We start from the raw sequence: 6,000 nt of genomic DNA, 5'->3' as shown, positions 1-6,000 counted from the left end.
TTTCCTTTTCTTGAATCTCTCTTTGGGGAACTTGAAACTTCAAGAAACCAAATTTGATTTCCTTCATTTTGGGTGGATCTCTTTTGAATTTTATTTTACCAAAGGTGAGGGCTCTCAAACATATTCCCCGACTAGCCTTGGCAAGAACAATCAAAGCTAACCCCCAATAGAATGGTGATGCAGTTAGCTTTCAAGAGCATAATTTCTCCCCTGCTGGACATGACTTTACACCCTTGGAAAGGAACCGATCAGGAACTGACATTACTAGCAACCCCAATCCCTGCATCAAATCGTCTGCTATTCATTAGTGAGAGACAAATTTGAAAAATATTTTAAATTAATTTGGACCAGCTTTGATGTAAGATAAGTGTGTATGCATATTGACTCTAATTTTGATGCTAGATTTGAGTGGTTTCCAACTAAAGAATCACTGTGGGTGGGTTGGCCACCCTAGGTTAGTGGTTAACATAGTCCGAAGAAATGGTCAGGGTGTTTGATCAAAGATTTAATTGCATTTTGGATCAAAAAATTACGAAAGTTAGGTTTACATAGTATTGTTCCAAGACTTGAGTTCTTGAGTTAAATTTGATTCATTGGCATATTCAAAGTTTTTAAGTAAGAAAGGGTTATTGTTTACATGCATCATTTATATAAATACACCAATTGAAAAGCGTTGAAATATTAAATTTCATTCATTAATGCTCCAATTTTTATATTTTATTTGTTTCTGGTCTGATGTAAGAGCTTTGGCTTCACACTTAGATGTACACCAAAGACCATGACTAAATTTGTCTGAGAAAACAAGTGAAAATGTCCGAAGGGCTTCTAGAAAGGCTAAATTATGAGTTGTTTTATTCTATCGGTGAGAATCAATTAAGAAGTATAATTCCCTATGAAAAATGCAAGGAAAGACCCAATTCCTGTCTATCAACCTCAGCAAATGCACAAGTAGCCTAGCTTAGTTTTGGTTGTCGATTCCCAGTCAGAACAGAGTAGTTTATCTATATCTTCACTACTACTACTAGCAAATTAGCAATGCTATGCCACAAATGAAAGGGGTGTGTACAATTCCGGTGACTTACAATGCTGTAAAGAACACTTGTGATGAGCAACATCCCAGCATGGCCAAGATAAGCATCTATGAGAGCGGCCTCCACTAACCCCATGATACCTGCCGCTCCACCTTTAATGTTCATGATTGCGACAGCATGCTTGAGCTTTAACTTCCAAATGTGAGTCAAGAAGGTCACCAAGTTATTCAAGACATACATGGCCATCCTGTTGCTGTAAATCAGACCTGCAATATAGACATTCTAATTTTTAGCACAAAAATTCAGATCTTATTTTATAATAACATGAAGTGTTAAATATTCAATTCTTTGTGATTACATTGACAAAGAAGGGAATCGGCATAATTTCCCTTTTCTAGGTTAAAACCAACATAGAAAAATCTAGGGAAGTTATATTATCAAATGTACTTTTGCAGCATAATTTGAGAAACAAATAAAATAGTTTTGGATAAATTACACAGACCTTCCTTGATAATTGGCAAAACTACATTTGAGTAATTTGACATACACCACCATCATCAACCATTTTTTCCCCATCCCTCCACACCCCGCCACGGTCTCACCTCCACACACCATCACATCGCCACAAGCCTCACCCCCATCACCTACCTTCCCACCACAATTACACCGCCCGCCAAACCATAGCACCGCCACCACAACAATGATCATCTCCCTTCACTTTGGCAATCCACTGCCACCAACAACAAATCGCTACCAAAACTGACCCACCCATCACCACTAAAATCAACCCCTTGGATCGTCACCTGAAGCCCCACCTCCTCTGCCCATTGTTGTCTGAAACCCACCATATCCCAACGGCTGAGGTCAGGGAACTGCAGGGGTGGCGGTGGTAGAAAGAAAGAGGGGACTGCGAGTTATGGGTCGGGTCAGGGCTTGGATTGGTTCAGTGTGGATGGGTTTGTCGAGGATAAGAATAAGATGGGAATTTGGTGGCTTGCTTGGAATTAGTTAGGAATAGGAATAACTAGTTCAAAAGAAAAAAAAAAGTTAGGAATAGGAATAAGGTGTTCCAACAAAAAATAAGAAGGGTAATTTTGAAATTCAGGTGAAAAATAGTTGACCCCTCTCTAGAATTATTTATCACAAGTGGTATAAGATAGAATATTTGTTTTGAAAATTTAAAGAGTGATTGAACAATTTGATTTTATATTTTTTTAACAACACAGTAGGTTAGTAACATCTTAAATGGATTAGGAAAAATAAAATAAAGTAATTGGCTAATGCGTAAATGATTTATTTATTATTTATTTTTAAAATGAACTTGAAAGACTCAAATACTCCGCCCAAGAAGACATAAGAAAGAACTTGATGCCTTAAAAAAATAAATAAATAATTCATATTAGAGGAAGAAGTGTTCATTATTGAGATGTGTAGAAGTAAAAATATTATTTTGTTTTCTCCCCTCTTGGGCCTAGTCTGCAATTGCTTGAATCAATGACATGTTAGTGGTGGATGAAGTTGAATTCTCTTTTATCGCCTCTTATTATTTAAGGTAAATTACAAATACATATTTTAAAGTTTGTTTAAAATATAAATTATTTTATGTAGTTTTAGAAATTAAATTTTATTTATTAAAAATTTTAATTTCATAACAAATGGCTCTCTTTATTAATAAATCATCAATTTAATTAACAGTTTTTAATAATGTCAAAAATTTATTTCAATTAATAATTTATACAATTTTATTATTATATAAAAAAATATTTTTCAGTTAATTCTGTTAAATAAAAAAATTTTAACAATAAAATATTTATAAATTTATAAATTTATTTATATTTTAAGGAAAGTTTAAGGATGTATTTGAAATTTACCATATTACTTATTAACTAAGATACGATAAGATGAATCAAATGTGTTGGGCTTTATGGATGTGGTCTGTAACGCCCTCAAAATAATACATAAAACCCAACTTTTTGACATGCATTGATATAAAAGAAACCAACTATTTCTATTCATCAGAGTAAGTTTTACAACAGTATTACATGTTAACAACAAAAGCAAATGCCCTATGGGCTTACAGCTTTCCAAGTCAACACTTGGTTACACAAAAGAAGAGTACTAACTCTATACAAAATAAGCCCTTGGCTTGATATACATGTAATACAAACAAAATAATCAAAAAGAGTCTTCAACTCTCATCATCATCCAAGCTATGTCCTTGGAGGTGGCATGCTACCTGTACCTGAAAATAATGTCCCATATAGGGTGAGCCAACGCCCAGTAGAGATATGCTAAACACAATATGAGCAATAACTAAGACATTAGCAATTGATAAATGTTTAATTCCCATTAATCAATTCATAACCCATTTCCATTACATGACCACTATGTCCATGTTTCATTTCAGTTTCCATTTCTTATCAATTTCTCAATTTACGTCAACGGCTCAGAACCTGGCCAACCACTTATAAGACAGTGACTCATATTAAACATTTTTCATTACACAATAGATAAGCCTACCAGCTATATCAACATTTCAACAGGTAAGCATACAAGTTGTAACCACACTCCAACAGATAAGCATATGAGCTATATCAACACTTCCATAGATAAGCATACAAGCTGTATCAACACTTTCATAGATAAGCATATGAGCTGTATCAACACATTATCTGACAAGCATATGAGCTGTATCAGTGGAGTCCATCCCCTATCTCCTTCCAAACAACATCCGGTTTAGAGGTCCATCCCCTATCTTCCCCAAAACCGTGGAGTACATCCCCTATCTCCTCCCACACACAACGTATATACACATAGGTCATATACACAATCAATCAATACATAACGTTATTGTATTCTATCATCCGTCATACTCAATGACATAACCAATTGATTAGTTTTTGTTTGCCTAATCATCATGCATTGTCTACAACAATCAAAACTACCCTCCACCGGTAGCCTAAGCAATTATTTCTAAACAGATAATAAAAGCTCCAACAGATAAAGTATCAATGTTTTCAAAAGTGAGCGATTAACAAATCCAACTCCACTATTCTACCATATAATGAGTCAATTTCATTATTTCCAACCCAATTCTAAATGCCAACACTTTTCCCAAATTAATTATACTAATTAATTTATACAGCAAATTAGGATTTTTACCCCCTTTTCCAATATTAACCCAATGATCCGTATATCAACAACCAACATCAATACCCTTATTTTGAAACCCAAAATACACATTTTAGAATCAAAATAGCAAACCCCCCTTTTATACATTTTGAAACCCTAGATCCCAAAATCAAACCATTTAACAAAATGCTCAAAAATCTAGGTCAAAACCCATAGTTGTGAGTAGGAATCCCTACCTCAAGAGATGAAACCCAACGACAGAGATGACAAAGACCAAAATGCTTCAAACTCCAAGATCCACGGATCAAAACGAAGCCCTTGACGATCAACACCACTTTTACAAAGGCCAAAGGAGAGGGAAACACTCTAACTAGATCAAACCCTAGAGAGAAGGGAGTTTCTAGAGAGAGAGGCTCTCAAAATATCTTTTTAGAATGTAAGAGAGAGAAACAAAGTGTAGAAAGTGATTCAAAAATGCCCAGCTGCCCTCTGTTATACGACATTCTCGCTCGAGCGGAAAACACAACGCTCGAGCGTCAAGAACAAAAAACTAGGTCCGCTTGAGCGCCAAGACACAACAATAAAGTACATCCGCTCGAGCGAGAAAACCAGTCCGCTCGAGCGCAAATCTCCCTCTCCCAGAACTTTCACCAAGACAGCACTACCCGCTCGAGCGCCAACAAACCCGCTCGAGCGCGCCCTTCTCGAGCGTAGGAAACCCGCTCGAGCGTAGAAATCACATCTGCAGAAGTTTTGCAGGGACACGAAACACTGGGAGTGTGCAATCTCCGCTCGAGCGCCAAACGACCCGCTAGGAGTATTGAAGAGCATTTGCATTTTTGAGCTTCCACACATTGAATTCAAGACCTAAGGTAAAGAATTCATCCTTTTAATTATGAATTTAAGTTGTATCTTGCATGGTTCATGGAAATATTGGAGATTAGAGTTAAGTTTTAGCTCAAAGTGTTGAATTATGAGGCATTGTGTGGATGTATGTCCATATCATAGTGTTTTGAAGTCATTTTTATGAAATTCCCATATGCATGTTTCTATTTTGGTTTTGATCCATGAATTGATCATATTCTTGAGCTCAATCTTGCATTTTATCATGTCTTAGAGCATTAGAGTTCTTAGGAACTCATGCATGTATGATTTTGAATTGTTCGTCATATTTACATTTGAATTTGGGTTCAAATTAGCTTACCTTTGGGCTTAATTTTACAAATTGATCTTCAAAGACATGTTATACTACGAGTTTTCACGTGTTTTCCAGAAAATTGGCCCAAAAGGTTGAGTTTTGATGTGTTGAATGCTTGGTTTAAGCTTGGGAGGCAAATCTGGAAATTCCAGAATTTGGCTTTCACGCTCGAGCGAAGGATTCCACGCTTGAGCGACCATCTTTTGTTCAGAGCTCCGCTCGAGCGAAGAAATGCTGGCTCGAGCATAGATTGCAATCTCTCAGGTTTTTGGTGCACGCAGACGTACGTTCGAGTGACGAGACCTATGCTCGAGCGAGGACTGTGCCTCACGCTCGAGCGAGCATCGAGCGAGCGTCAAGTGGAGATTTTCAACATCCAACACTTTTTGCATTTTTACAGACTGCTCGAGCGAGGAAGTCCACGCTCGAGCAACCCCACTGTTTTAGCAAGCTCGCTTGAGCGAAGAAAGCCACGCTCGAGCGAGACCCTTGTTTTCTGAAAAATTCTGAAAAGTGTTTTAAGGTACATTTTTGCATCCTCATTCCATCCCAGGCATTCCTAGGCCAAGTTTAAGGCATCTTAATGAGGATAGTGTGCCTGTTTGGCAGAAATTATTTACAGCTTATTTCAGCTTTCAG

Source organism: Camellia sinensis, chromosome 8 (assembly GCF_055761805.1).
Source record: "Camellia sinensis isolate YWXY chromosome 8, ASM5576180v1, whole genome shotgun sequence".
NCBI classification, from domain to species: Eukaryota; Viridiplantae; Streptophyta; class Magnoliopsida; order Ericales; family Theaceae; genus Camellia; species Camellia sinensis.
Note: the sequence above shows the minus strand (reverse complement) of the source record.